The sequence below is a fragment of the Pinus tabuliformis genome, chromosome 2_2, assembly GCF_031772625.1.
Source record: "Pinus tabuliformis cultivar Carrire ecotype Pingquan chromosome 2_2, CPIR1, whole genome shotgun sequence".
Lineage (NCBI taxonomy): Eukaryota > Viridiplantae > Streptophyta > Pinopsida > Pinales > Pinaceae > Pinus > Pinus tabuliformis.
Window position 1 is genome coordinate 1,019,989,480 of NC_142300.1, and position 15,522 is coordinate 1,020,005,001.

Here is a 15,522-nt window from a genome sequence, read left to right on the forward strand (position 1 = left end):
ATATACGTGAAAACCACTTAACAACTTATCAGAACTACCATGTCGAGTCTACTATCTACATATTTAATTGATACATTTCAAGCAAGATCAAAGGAATGAGTGAGAAGAACGAAGCAAGCAGACATACCCTTCAAAGCATGGGTGGAAAAAAATATATATCTATGCATAGTGTGGACTACATTTCAAGCATACAATAATAGATATAGTACACTTTGGATCAACTCTTCATGACTCATATTGGGGTGGGTAACCCATCCGACCACTGGGGCAAAAGTATACTCCATCATCGGGGCAAAGGTACCTACATGCATTAGGGAGATAGATAAATATTTGAATCATAACAGGAAGGCCTAAAGAAAAGTGGGTAAGTGCTCCTAATGTTTCCTAATTGGAATGTGGAATTTCATGTCCATGTACATGCATCCAACATTTCTCTAGGAGCAATGCTTGCATAACGAGGGGGAGGGAATCTCAATCACCCTGTTTTTTTTGCAATTAGGAAATTGTCTCAAGCAGAGCACAATTATACCACCAAAGAGAGGGAAGGGACAACTATCGTGTATGATTTATATAAGTTCCACCGTTATCTATTCTGTCTGAAGGCCATTTTCAGTTCTATGCAGACCATTCAGCTCTAAAGTACTTGGTGAATAAGTGTATCTTAGAAGGAAGAATTTGTAGGTGGTTGTTGTTATTTCAGGAGTTCCATTTTGAGGTTATGTTAAGTCAGGGATACATAAAAAAGGTAGTTCTGATAAGTAGATAAATTTTCTTAGTTTAACCAATGCCTATCAATTGGGTTGAAGCAAGATATCTAGTGGAAGAACATGTAAATGCATCTTATCCACCCGTGGGACGCGAGCAAGGAATAAAGCTACCTCCTTAATACGATAGTTTAATCTCTCCTAATACCAAGCTATACTAATAGAAGAAAGGGGAAGGCCTAAGCTTTTGTAGTCATCTTAAAAATACTATAGATAGCTCCTCCTTGCAATACTATTTATAACCAACTAATCCTCTTTGACTCCACTAGATAGAACCTCCTCGAGCTAACTCGCTTCGGTTCTTTCATATCTAATTTGAATAGGGAATATCTTGCTAGTTTCATAGTGAATGTAATATCGAGTAATCATATTGATATTAGTGAAGGGTGATATTGGTTTATATAATCATACTAACTGATCATAGCCAATAAGAGTGATCATACTTGTGAAAGATCATGGTGGTCCTGTTCTAGGTAACGTAAGTCATAGCAAAAATCCAACTTATCGAATCTGAATTCTCATCATAACTCCACTTGAATAATATCCACTTCATATCATGCTGATCCAGGTGGATGTTGGTGGCCACCCACCAACCCATTTGGACCCCCACAACTGTCTCTTTCAGTCTTTTCAGTTTCCTAAATTACAGCACAATTTACTATTTTTAGCATTTTTTCGGGTCCTGAACTTCCGGAGCCGTTTTGAGGCCCTAAACGACGTTTTTTTTGGGATTCTGGGGAAGCATGGGTCCATGGACCCATGTTGTCTCCCAAAGTGGTAGTACTCGGATAGATCTTTCTAACGAGCTATCATACGCGTCAAACGGAGATCGTATGCCAAAGTTACGACCCCGGGAAATTGATGTACCAATTTACCCAAACGGGGCCCACAATTTGGCGTTTCGTCTTCTAGGGCTAGGTTTCGGGATGTGAAGGGTTTTCCATTGTTTCTCAACAATAAATAGGCCTTCGAGCCTCATTTTAACACAGTTCGGAACAGTTCAGAGGCATGTAGCCACACATCTCTTCTCAGAGATAAGCTACCATCGCCCTAGCTGGTTTATTTCCATTTCTGGTTGTAAGCATATTTCAGTATTTTCCATTAATGAAATGAAGCATTATTTCCGCTGCATCTCTGTGTTTATGGCTATTGCATCTCTGTATTTATGGTTATCTCTGTAATCTATTGCGTTCCTGTTTAAATCCGGATCAGTGGTATGAGAGCGGTCTGCTTTTTCTCTGTTTTTCTTTGCATATCCCCAATGAGGTCGGGATATAAGGAGTTAGGGCTTGAACTGGTCGAACCTTTGCAAGACCAACCTCACAAATCCCGATGGCCTCCCATGGCAGATGAGAAGAAAGACGAGGGGGCAGGAGATCCTATCAAAATCTTGCTCGAAGAAGCGCTCAAGCGGCAAAGGAACGCGATGATGGATAGCTTTGCGCAGATCCTTCAGCGGCTACCCAGAGGCGACACATCAGCTTCCAACAGCGACTCTGGAAACACCACAGCGTTCAAGGTACAAGTTAATTTTGAAATCCCCATCTTTGAGGGTCAAATAGATGCAGATGCCGTAGATAAATGGTTAAATCTGCTAGATGGGTATTTTTATGTTCATGAATTTTCAAGTCGGGAAAAGATTGTTTTCGCTCTTCTCAAAGCAGCCCCCCACGTCAAGGACTGGTGGGAAACCTACTGCGAGCAGAAGGATGAAAGTACAGGCTCACTATTTTCAGCCGCACCCACTTGGAATGACTTCCGGGAGGCCATCAAAGAGCAGTATTACCCTGTCGGAACCTATGAGGAAAAATACATCAAATGGACCACATTGCGGCAGGGATGAGACCAAGATGTGTCGGAGTTTACAAACATTTTTCATACCCTTCGCACACAGTTGGGTATCAAAGATTCTGAGCTGCATCTGGTACTCAAATATCGTGGCTGCCTACACAGATACATCCAGGAAGAGATGGGATTCTTGAACATCCCCTCACTCGGCACAACATACCGATACGCTGTCAAAATCGAGCAAAAGTTCAAACAGAAGAAGCGAGACTTTGGATCTGCAAATCCGAAGCCCAAAGGACAAAGCCAAGGCGGGGTGACCCAAGACAACCCGTCGAAGCCGCAAGAAAAGAACAACACCATGAAGCCGAAGAAGGATACAGGGAAGTGGTGTGAGTTCCACAAGAGTCCCACTCATAACACAAGTGAGTGTCGGACCAAGCAGTCGCTGGTGGCCGAGTTGAAGGCTTCCGAATCAGATGCATGTTCTGACCCTGAGCCAGAACCCGACAAGGGGAATGGAAAAGGGAAGCAGATCATTGATGTGGATCCTAGCGCCACTGTTGCCACCGCCAAGATCCAGAAAGATGAGCCCGAAAATCCAGAGGAAGGGGAGCGTCTTTTCCACTCACAGATGTGGGTGAAGGGTTCGCCGCTGCAATTCATTGTCGACAGTGGAAGCCAAAAGAACCTCATTTCAGCAGAGGTCGTGAAGCGGTTGGGCCTACCGACTACACCACACCCACAACCGTACAGTATCGGGTGGCTTCATGAAGGACGAGATCTGAAAGTTCGCCAGCAGTGCCGCCTCCCCTACAGCATCAAACCCTTCACAGACGAGGTATTGTGTGATGTTACACCTCTGGATGTTTGTGATGTACTATTAGGCCAGCCTTACTTATGGAAGCAACATGCTGTGTATGAGTCAAGGCCTCGCGCTGTCATTATTTCTTTGGGTGATTCATTATACAGGATACCAGAGGTAGCCCCACCTACTGCCACATCTTTGATCAGTGCTAAGAAAGGCAACAAGCTCATCTCCCAGACCAGGAAATTTATTTGTATGGTTCACTCCCAAAGTAAGGGGAAGATCGTTGCTACATCCATGACCCCTGCAAAGGGTTCCTCCACGCAGCAGCAGCAACAGAGGGATACGGTCATGACAAAACACAGGAAAAACTTCTCCTCACCCACAGGGGTACCACATAAGTTTCAGGTGGGCAACAAAGTTTGGTTACATCTACAGAAAGAACGCCTTACAAGAGCCCATCAGCAGCTCAGATCACTCCGACATGGTCCTCGCAACAGTACCAAGGCTATGGGCAACAATGCTTTGAAGCACAGCATTCCTCCATTCCTTCGCTTGCACCGAGTATTCAATGTGGACCATCGTCGACCATGCTTTCCACCAGTTCTAGACACATCAGAGATTGCAGAACAGCTCACGAGAGAACCAACTCAACAGAAGCTTCCTCATCTCAGTGAGGAACTCAACGCAACGGGGACCATTGCTTCCTAAGGGGGGAGCAATGATCCAGGTGGATGTTGGTGGCCACCCACCAACCCATTTGGACCCCCACAAATGTCTCTTTCAGTCTTTTCAGTTTCCTAAATTACAGCACAATTTACTATTTTTAGCAGTTTTTCGGGTCCCGAACTTCCGGAGCCGTTTTGAGGCCCTAAACGACGTTTTTTTGGGATTCTGGGGCAACATGGGTCCATGGACCCATGTTGACTCCCAAAGTGGTAGTACTCGGATAGATCTTTCTAATGAGCTATCATACGCGTCAAACGGAGATCGTATGCCAAAGTTACGACCCCGGGAAATTGATGTACCAATTTACCCAAACGGGGCCCACAATTTGGCATTTCATCTTCTAGGGCTAGGTTTCAGGATGTGAAGGGTTTTCCATTGTTTCTCAACAATAAATAGGCCTTCGAGCCTCATTGTAACACAGTTCGGAACAGTTCAGAGGCATGTAGCCACACATCTCTTCTCAGAGATAAGCTACCATCGCCCTAGCTGGTTTATTTCCATTTCTGGTTGTAAGCATATTTCAGTATTTTCCATTAATGAAATGAAGCATTATTTCCGCTGCATCTCTGTGTTTATGGCTATTGCATCTCTGTATTTATGGTTATCTCTGTAATCTATTACGTTCCTGTTTAAATAGGGAATATCTTGCTAGTTTCATAGTGAATGTAATATCGAGTAATCATATTGATATTAGTGAAGGGTGATATTGGTTTATATAATCATACTAACTGATCATAGCCAATAAGAGTGATCATACTTGTGAAAGATCATGGTGGTCCTATTCTAGGTAACGTAAGTCATAGCAAGAATCCAACTTATCGAATCCGACTTCTCATCATAACTCCACTTGAATAATATCCACTTCATATCATGCTCTATTGGATAACTTCATGTGATGCTCATAATCATTGGGCTAACTTTGGGTAGTGGTCATGGGTAATAATCGGGCTAGAGATCATGGTCCCATTTGTCACAGTAAGACTAAGTTGATGGTCCCATTGGTTTTGGGAACAAAGATAGGTTGCATGGTGCTACTCCACTATAGGAGCAAACCCTACTGCTACTGATGAGCAACCAGAGTCTACTTGTGCTCCTCAAGAAAAACCATACTCTAGGAGACGAGAAAACCTTCATCATGAACTTGGGGTGTAATTGATATTAGAAGCATAATAGTGCAGTTTCGCTTGATAAGAGATACGAGAGTTGGTTTTTCTCGTCCTTTTATAATGGGTTATATGAGCCTTTATGGTACCTCTCGGCTAATATCCAACACATAGGTAGTTTCATAAGCACTAGGGTAGGTAATTTTCTTCCAACAGCTTAGGGATTTTATGAATCAAATGGTAACTAATCGTGCCAAATGAGAAAGAAATGCATTCCTTATTATTATTTGATGCACCACCACCACTTTTGAATGACATCAAGATTGAGTTATCTATTCCTAATCATCAAGTCATTAAAGCATCGTATACAAAAGGCATCTTATACAAAGAAACTATCTGAAAGAAAGAATAGATCTCACTTGACCTCGACTTAGAGATAAATGGAGTTACATATAAAGAAGAGTAGTTATACTTATAGACATTTCCATTGATCTTGTTATTACTTACTTATCTATTGGTAGTGTTTTCTTAGATATTTCATAATCTTGTCTTCTTAGTTGTTATCGAATATCCTATCAAGCTATAAAATAATTTATGTCTTGATCGAACCAATTGAGAAAAAAGCTATAAATAATCTACAGGTAAGTATTCCACTGGAAAAAAGAACAAGTGAAGTTTGGTAAGTTGAACGAGCATCACCAATTATCAGTTCAGTGAGCCCCATGTTTCATATGGAGCCCATTTCATGATGATAGGACAAAACAAATATTGAACCCACGGCGAGTTGTCTCTCTCTCCATTCGATTTCAACTGCTTCCAGGCCACACCCACGTGCCTTTATTTTTAGTCTATCATTGTTATATACTCCCATCCTTTTAAAGTTATTATAAGTTGCTTGTGCAACTAGTTACTTTGTTGGACCACAGCTGCTACCCCAAATGGGTTACTTTTGTGGAAGAACGGTTGTTTATGGGGACCTTTTTGTCAACTAGTTCCTGTAGCTTTCTTGTATCTAAAATAACTTCATTTTTGACCATCTGAGGTTTAGGAGTGTTCATTAGCCCTAATGGACATGACACCTAGAACATCTGGTCTTTCCCCTCAAATTCTTTACCTTATAGGTGCCCATGTTGAAAGTGCACCCTAGATTCGCCTTGCATCTGGCTCAATGGAAATGACTATTGCTTCCATATGAACAGATTCCGGGTAAACGGTGTACTCTTTCTCCCCAGTTTACTACGTGATCTAGATATGGGGTTGTTACGGAGTTCAGGAATGCTGCCTCCTCATCTGGGTCTGGAATGGTTCCAATTGGATTAGAAACTCACTAATAATGCTTCTTCCTTTGCTGATGCTATTTCTATAGCAACTACTCGCTCGCATACTTCCCGTCCATTACCTGATTGAACCTATGCCTTACCACCTAGTTATACTTATGTTATCGCGGTTGTGAACAATTATCATCCTATTATGTTAGCTTTTGGATGGACCGTCTCAGACAAGGATTTAGCAAGGTATAGGAATGGAGATACTAGTACAGGAGTAATAAGGGATAGAAAATGGTGATCATGGCGATACATTGTTACTGGTCAACTAGGGGTTATCTCTGTGCTTGGTTCTTTATCCGCTTCTAGGCATTGACATGGAAATTGAACAACTTAAACTGCACCCGACGCATCTCCATCTCTTTCTACTATGGGTGCTACTTTATTGGTTAGTGTTGCTACTAGGTCTTGATCTTCCCTTGCTTCTCGTGTTACCTTAGCTTCTAGATTATATGTTACTGGTCCTGGTTCATTTTCTTAATCTACTAAATAAACATAGGATTCTACTACTGCTCTTGTCGTTTCTCATGGTGTTTCAATGCCTAGGACTCGTTCTGGACCTGGAGGATCTGCATATGGTGATTAGGATTCTTACTTTGCTACTAATTTACCTACTAGATATGCTGCTAGCGGTACTGGTGGATCGAATCTTGGTAGAACTATTGTTTCTTACTCTACTGGTGCGACTAGATATGGTTCGGATGTGGAACTAACTGGATCTCGCTTTCTAACATGAAAGGTGGACTCTGGCTCTCTATCTCAAAATTGAAAGCATCGAGGTATTGTCACTACGTCTGTAGGCTTTGTGTTTTCTCTTTGTAAAGAGACCTATGTTCTTAGCTCTATTACTATTAGAGGTGTTGAACCGAGATGATCTAATTTTTTGGTGCTATATCTACTACCATGGCTACTGGTGGTTCTTTTACTCTATATCAATCATAAAAAGCTCCTTCAGCTCATTCACCTTTAGACCTAAAATCTTCATATTCATCTTGATCACTATCTCTATCACTACAGGTGGTTTTATCTAATGTGGTGGTTAGTTCCAGTTCCGCATGTGTAGTGGTTTTTATCTATATGGTTATTTTCATTCTTCTGGGGTAGTCATTAATTTATTATTATTATTATTATTATTATTATTATTATTATTATTATTTTTCACTTCTGGTTCACGGATACCATGGTGAGTGGTCTGCTACGTCCAAGATCGGAAGTCTCTATGGTGGACCCCACCCGAAGGGGGTCACACCCCTCAGCCATCACAGACCTAACCCCAAGAGCTTTCGGGTTTCGACCCTGTGACCTCCCATTGGCGAGGCCCCGACTTGACCGATTGAGCTAACCCTTGGGGCTCATTAATTTATTATTATTATTATTATTATTATTATTTTATTGGAGACTCCACATACTTACCCATGTCCTTATACTTGGTTGTAGCATAGGCCTCCAATAATAGTGAGGTCATCGTCATTTACTTTGAACAATTTTTCATTTATTAAACATGAAAAGAAAATGAAGCTAAATTATTTGAAATATAATTAAAACTATACCTATATATGTCTTTAATTTTAATTTAAAAAGTCAAGAATATTAATTTTGTAATACATATTTTTATTTCAAAATATAATGTCAAGTTATATAATAGAAGTTTTTTCATTTTTTTAATATTATTTAAAAAAAATGATAATTATATTTTCCAGATTTTATTATTATTTTTAATAAAATCGTTTTTTATATTTATCAAATAAAAAATTTATTTATGACACTAAAATCACTCATTTTTCCAAGATATTTTTATTTTTTCATTTTTATTTAAAAAATAAATATAATTTCTCTTCAATATTAATGTAATACATATTTAGAATGTTTAGTATTAAATTTGACAGTATTATTTAGTTTTACTTTTTTGTATAACACCTCTCTTTTGATTAATTCAAAGTGAAACCTAGTGGTGGTGTACTCCCAACGCTCCTGTTTTAATTTTTTTTATAACACCTCTCTTTTGATTAATTTGATGTGAAACCTAGCGGTGGTATACTCCCAAGACTCTCTCAAAGGATAGAATGTGTGAGATTTGTGATACTAAGAAGGTGGAAGATGAAAAACACTTCCTTTTAGACTACCTACCTCTTACCAACCAAGACTCCATGAAACGATAAAATCTATCATATATGTGATACTAAGAAGGTGGAAGATGAAAAGCAATTTCTTTTAGACTTCCCACCTATTACTCACATCCACTCTCAATTCCATAACATCTACCACACTTCGAGTCTTCTTGACTTATTAAGTCAATCCAACTAGATCTTTAGCCATAGTCTATTAAGAACTGCAATATATATATATATATATATATATATATATATATATATATATATATATTCATTCATTTAATTTCAATTTTTATTATTTATTTTGTTTAAAATAAATATTTTTTAACATTATTCGATCTTCCATTTTATTAAAATAATAATACTAATAATTTAAATTTTAATTTAATTCATTATTTACTACTATTTATTACTTTGATAATTCTTAATCAAAACTAGTTGTTTTATTCTAATGCCTAGAAAGCATCTATGTTCGTATATTTAATCTTATGTCATGATCTGTTTTTCATCTTGTCGTGAAAATGAATCAGAATAGATGGTTTGAAATGCGTGAGAAAAAAATTTCTATGTGATTTTTACCTAATGATTTCAACAATTTCAATATTAATCAAAATATTTTTTTAATAATTTAGTTAAGATTTGGTATCTTTATGTTAGTTCTCCTTTTACCTCAAAATAATTTTGACTATATTCATTACTATAATTTTTTTTTTTTAATATGAATATAAATGCCTAACTTTAAGGGTGTCGACTAGCAAGGTACTTAGCAATGAAAACTCTACTAGTTGAGCTAACCCTTCGGATTATTTATTATTTTAATAATAATAATAATTATAATTTATTTGATTTAACTAATTTATTTTAATTTATTAAATTATAAAAATATATAACAAATGAATTAATTTCTTTAGTACAATAAAATCTATTCCAAAACAAGTGTTTATATATGTAACATACTAAAACCAAAAGTAGAAGAAATTACACCATGCAAATAAAACAAAACAAAATAAATTTACTTGACCATAAATATGTAGCCCCACCTCGCTACCATAATTTCGAAGAAAATTTCATTAATGGAATTATTTAATCAAATTTTCAATGTGGAACTTATACATGATCAAAATTGGAGGGCGGTAGAGTATGTATGCATTCATAGACTTAACACTCGAATCACTGAGCGGAGGTGGGTCCGTTATCCCATAAACAAGGGGTCTCATACACAAATTTGGTGTCTAGCTTGGTTGTGAGATGGTTCTTTATCTAACAGTGGTCTTTAAACTTTGGGAGGTTAGGGTAACTGAACCCTACCCCATTTGCTGCTCAATCTTTCATTTGAAACTGCATCCCTCACGAGCCGAGCTCTGCAACCTCTGTGTTATAGGCTATGTCTGAGAGTTTCAAGCATCAAAAACTCTTTTTCAAGTATGTTAACAATGGTCATTGTTAAATCCTTTGATTCTATTAATTTTTGCAGCGTATAGATGAATTTCTTGGCTAAGTATTGTGTGCTACGGTTCGAACAAAACCATGGTCACGTGAGCCATATTTCAGCTCTTTTCATCTCTTGTTTAGAATGTAAAAGAGAATGTTTAAACTTTCTGATAGGATGTTTCCTTAATTTACTGCTAGAATCCCTCACGTAAATGTTGCTTGGAGTAAGGTGAAAAAAAGAAATAATCCATTAATCCATCAAAGGGTCCATGAGATTATATTTTATTGGGATGTTATATTCTTATGCCCCAGTATTGGGAGTGAGAGATAGTTCGTTGATAGGGCTTCTATATTAGCTCTTGACGAGGACACAAGATTATCCCTCGCTCAATGGGGAACTTAGATTTCAGCTCGCATTTGTTGTGACATGAGAATGTACCCTTGAAAAATTAATCGATTCAAGTGTAAATAAAAAAACAAAAAGAAACGAGTACCAAAATACACCTTGGATTGAACATACCTTGGCATTGATACTTGTAACCTACTGGATGTAGTACTGGGATCAACACTGGGATCAAAACTTGGAGTACCGACGATTGCTCGCATTGAATACTAGCCTAATTGAAGCATAGTTTCACCCCCTTCATAGAGTATCATAATCATCTATATCAACTAATGAAATAAATTGTGTTGGATGTGGAGCGTGAATATCTTCTTTATCCAAAGGTATCACCTCATTGGACCCCAATTCGTAATGTGGAAGCAACGCCTCCTGTAATATTTTCACTGCAAGGGGGGTCTAGGGGGGACCATAGCCCCCAAAGCTAAAAATAGATGTAAAATTTCCTTGTAAACTATTGTAATTTCATAGTCAATCTGGGTCGTTCATTAAGCGGAGATCTCATGGTAGAAGTTATGTTTAATTTAGGGTTTTTTTCCCTAGAAGGCAACCCCTCACTATATATGAGGGAATTTTATTACGTCTATGCATATTTATATTCTTAGTGAGAAAGAGAGAGAGGATTGAGTGAGAGAGTAGAGGGAATTACAAAGGATCTATTGTAGTTTGTATCTCTATTATTAAGGCATCCCATTGTATTGATTAACAACAATAGTTATTTTATCCTCGTCTATTTCTATAAGGGGTGGGCGTTCCTAAAATATCCTTATCCAATGTGAACTGATGCAAACTCCCACACCTATGGTATTCGGGGCCATAAAAGAATCACCCCCATGGCCTTTTTGATGCTTAAGTCATAAAGTAAAAGGAAAAATGAAAATATTAGTAGTGAGGGGCTAAATAAGCAATCAAATCAATGCCACCAAATCAAACATAGAGAATTTTAATGAAATTCCATGTGAGTAATAAAGAAATGAACTTGAGTATCCTTGATGAGAGGGCTGCCTCCGACAAAATCAAACTCAATTTATTGGTAAAAGAGATGGTGACTTCAAATGTTTTGAGAATCTGTTCCAAGCCGACTGCTTTGTTCCTTCTCCAAATGGTGTTGTTTAAGATGCCATAAGCCCACTTGAATTATAGGCTTTCTTTAGGTGCCTTAACATCATGAATTATATATAAGCTTATCTATTTTCTTTTCGTTTATTTTTATCTTCCCACGTCCCTCCAAATTGGAAATAAATCTATCTGTTGCACGTCATTTGGTGACCGCCTTTTCCCAACACGTGGGTTGTTTTTACGTGGTTCTCACCTAAACCAAAGTTATCCCAAAATATCATAAGTTAATCCTTTATTTTTCGGGCCTCACCAAAAACAATGGCTATTATCCACTCGGTAAGTCAAAGTGTTATTCATATTGGGTTCTTTATCTATAGGCATTGTGTATGTATATTGTAAAGTGAAAGGATAATGGGTAATGTGAACTGAATATGGAAACCTAAAAGTGAACATAATACGGACATCGTGCAGACATCATATGGACATAAATCATACTGACTTGAAGCTAACCATTGAAAGCTCATTGAGGTCATGTTCTAGGGGAAATGAGATAACTGAATGCGGATGGTGAACTGATTCTACTATGTTGAACTTACTCTTTCAGATGGAGAGGGTAGGAAGCGGGTAGGAGGGTGTTCAGTCAGAGGTTGTTTCAAAGGCTATATTTCCCCTCAGAAAAGGCATTAGGTCTGATGCATAGGTTCAAAGGTTCTTTCCAAGGAAAAGGGTAGTGAGATAAGGGTTACGAGAAAGCCCCTCAACTACCAAGAAGGAAGACCACTCACAGAGGATTAGACTTTATGCCTTAAACACATTCATTGGAGAGCCAAGAGTCTCTCGCTCAAGCCCATGGGTGGAAGTTGTAGGTAGTGGTGCTTAAACAAATGGCTAATCATGCATGGATAAGGTTGGCTTTCTAGACTACTTAGGTTTTACTCCCACTAGAAGGGTTGGCTTTTGATAGATATGGTAGGGATATATAAGGGTTCTCCCTCCAAGGTGGTAAGGGCTCTTTGTTCTCTTCATTCTAATTTCGATCCAATTATTAAAGAAAATCCTTTTATTCTATTCTGGGAGTTCCTCCTAAAGCATGTGTGACCTAATGTAGGATGGTAGAGAGAATATAATTCAGGCAAGTATATGGTCTAAACAAGAGAATGTATTGTAATCTTGTCTCCTATAGGTCCTCATCTTATGGGTCTCATTCTTTCCTCGGGTAAGTTTCTCCATGCCATCAATCGAGTACTTCAAAGGTCTTCTCATGAAGCGATTATAAATCCCTTTTTTATTCCACATTCCGATCCAACAATCAAGTGATGAACCAATTCCATCCATGGCTTCTGCTATAAGGAAGGCTCAACTTGTCCTGAACACTTTGTGATTCCAGTTCCTCGGCTCCCTCGAGGTCTAAGAAGTTCGTGTAGGTAAAATAGAAAGATCAGCCCCTCCCTCCCTATGTGGGGTATTCTTGGCTGATGTAGTGTTAAATTTTCAGTCTGAGGCTATATTAATAGAAAGGTAAGGTGTATAATCCCACCCGACCTGAAAAATGAAATATCTGGTGCAGTAGTGATGAAAATCTTCTTCCCTTCCTTCAATAGAATGTGAGTAGGGGTACGGTAGTTGTATAAGTAAGAGTAAGAGTAATAAAATAAAGGTACATCCAATTTCGATCCTGATTCATATTCATGACTTAATGGTTGTCAGGCACCACTCCATGTTGCGAAGTTCAAGGTTGGTGAAAGAAGAAGGTAAGGAATCCATTGTGGCTTGGTTGGATTGTTCAGTAAGTCACGTAAAAGTAAAAATATCTCTCTCATATTATATACATAATAACAAAAATGAAATAAATCATATAAGTTATATGTTCTGAAGCCAGATCAACTTGCTTGTTCAATGATTGATTTCGTGCTCCTCAAGCACTAGGGGAAACAAGTTTGATTCTAGTGAATTCGAAAAAGAATCTGATAGGGGGTGTTTCCTATACTAAAACATGTGGTTATCATGGGTCTAGGTGCCCATATTGGTTTTTCAAAAAGGAAATTCTATTAGCACAAGTGTATGACTAAGAGCATTTCTTTCAATTCCAACATCATCTGATCTGATCTGACACTTCTCCTGGTCTTCAAGATTCCCTCCCTTATTAGCATGTTACTAGGGGTGGTTGTAAATAGAAAGTGTGTCTCAAAGGTGGTATAAGGTGGTAAGGTATCGTTATTTCCAATTCCCATGATCAAATCCATTGTCGATAAGCTCTCTCCTTCCCTCCTCGCTGGCATAAAGTCCAATTAGATCTTGTATTGATCTCACTTGGTCTTTTCATTTTGTTGTAAGACATGTAGCTAGTTCCGTCCATAGAAAGTCATTCCTTTCCTTTCAGGCAAGTTTATAGTCTTTCCAAGGTAAGGTATAATGGAGTGATTCAAATTCCCATGGCTATTAAACAATCATAAGATTAAACAATTCAAGGTTTTCCTCCTTTTCTATTATATTCTAGGAGCGCCTCCAACGATCTAATTCTATAGGGCCTACTTGGAATACCTCACCTAATGGAGGCTGTCCATCCAAGTTAAGTTTTGTAAAGACTCTCCCCCGAGTGTTATTTTTGTTATAATGAAGGATTGGTACTCCATCCCATCATTGTAGGTTTTCGATAGTACACGAAGGGTCTAATAACAATCCCTCCAAAGTAAGACGAGTGTGAAAAGATAATCTATGTGGGTCTAGGCATCAACAATATCTGTCCTAGCAATGAAAAAGTTGTCCCATTTATAAAAATTAGGCTCCCCAAAGATGTACGAACAAGAATCCACCAAATAATATCCCTCCTATAGTATGAAGCATGTCATGTCCAATAATATGCTTTTGATAATTAGATCTACCAATACATATCCATCTAGGAGTAAAAGATCTCTGAAATGTTAAGATCCAGCCACGCTATCATACGTCAGCTACTAAACCATGGCCATTTATCCACTCTTCCACCCATCAAATAAGGCCTTCCCACCGGGGCATTAAGATGTTCCATAATCCAAAGTAATCTAGCATAGTGAAACACCAATTAAAGATATAAGCAGGTAAAGTTAAAGCCCTTATGGGCACAATACCATAGGAGCATGCATGCGACTAAAAGTGTCTGGCTACTATAAAATAAAACGTCCATTGCCCACCTTTCATATGATAAAGTAATCAAGACTAGCCAAGTTGATTTCATAATGGAATGACTCAAAGCCTTTGAAAAGCGAGTGTAGAGCTCTAAACAAAGTGGTTAGAGTAGGTCAAGAATCATATATCCGGTGATCTTAAATTCAATTCTCCCTAGGAAAGTGGATTATTGAGAGCCTATGAGGTGATTTCCCATCAAAGAATTACATCCATCCACCCGGTCGGGGTAGGTAGAAAGAACTAAGTCTCATCTCCTATCAATCTCACGCCGATCCATTCAACCTCTCCTCTCATCTCTATTTTTATGGAGCAAAATAATCCACAAACCATTCAGCTAGCAAAGAAATGATCTAAGCTCAAATTAAACTTCCTTATGCTATTGGTTGAATGTACTGTGGAACCAAGACTAAGAGGTATTGTTCTGCTGATTGATACTAGGTTGAAAGGGTCAAAGGTTTCTATTATACATGTAATAACAATGATTCAAAAATCTTGTCAAAGGTCTATTCTGTAAAGCCCGATCGACTTCACTCTCGTGCCTTCTTCCAAACTCCGAAACCTAGTAGGTTGGGGCAAGAAGTTGGATCTGATGCAGAAAAGCATTGGAGATTGGGTATTTTATATAAAAAAACCTCGTTGTAATGGTTCTTTATATAAGGTTATGGATAAACCTTATAATTTTTTGTTCGTTTATTTGAAAATGGGATCCATACTTGTGAGAAAAGAGAAGGAGATATGGGAATAAATGCTCGCATGACCTTATATAAATAATCCAACCTTAATTTATTTACTTCAACAAGCGTGTAAATTAATAACCTATTTCTAAGTCAGTCTCCTACCTA